Source organism: Pogona vitticeps, chromosome 3, assembly GCF_051106095.1.
Source record: "Pogona vitticeps strain Pit_001003342236 chromosome 3, PviZW2.1, whole genome shotgun sequence".
NCBI classification, from domain to species: domain Eukaryota; kingdom Metazoa; phylum Chordata; class Lepidosauria; order Squamata; family Agamidae; genus Pogona; species Pogona vitticeps.
In genome coordinates this window covers 24,249,618-24,250,558 of record NC_135785.1, presented here as the reverse complement: position 1 = coordinate 24,250,558, position 941 = coordinate 24,249,618, and positions in this window count along the sequence as shown.

Genomic DNA, 941 nt, shown 5'->3' with positions numbered 1-941 from the left:
AGATAAGGTGGTCAGGCACTCCCATTTCTTTAAGTACTTGCCATAGTTTGTTGTGGTCCACACAGTCAAAGGCTTTTGCCTCTCTGAAAGAAGAGAGGTGTTAGTGCAACAGGACTTACCTTTACAAAAGCCATGTTGATTCCCCCCACCCCAATAGTACTTGACCTTTTCTACACTCCAATCTAACGGTACTTTTCATAAAGCTACCTGGGACAGACTTAAAACTAACCAGTCTGTACTTTTCTGCCTCTTGCCTGGTGCTTCCCCCCCCCCCTTCTTCTTCTTTTCAACGGAATTGAAGCAGCCACTCTCTATCGCTTCGACAAAACTCGCAGCCTTGGAAACACGTTATGTATTTTTGATGTTTCTTCCCCCCCGCCCATCTGTGACGCACTGGCCCATATAGAGCCAGAAGAACGGCATTAAAGTACAGTACTGTACTTTTAAGAAAAATTGTCTTTCGTGACGACGAATATTTTAAGACGTACTTTCTTTTTCTTCTAACTTTTGCAACGTTTCCTTGTTCGTCTTTGTTTTCCCATTAGTTCATCTCTCCCTGGATGGATTTTCTCATAGTTTCAACTTATTTTACATTGATAAAACGGGGACAGAAAATAACAGCGACAAATGAAGGCAGCTCACTGTAACTTAACGCTGGCACAGCCCAAGGTCGCCTTTGCCTGGTCAGGTTTTTGTTTGTTTTTCATTCCTGCACCGCAACTTCGGCCTAGCTGCCGTTTTCTGCGGGCAGTTTTAACTCTAGCCTTGGTAGTTCTGCCCATGGGTATACACTCCTGAGAGAAGCAAGGAAGAACCGCCGCAACGACAAAAAAAAACCCAAAACCCAAAACCCACAACCGCACAAATCCTCCAAGCCGACTCTGCCCGCCGACTAGGCCCAGCCCAGGAGCCGGTTGCCATGACAGCCGCTCCGCCCGTTT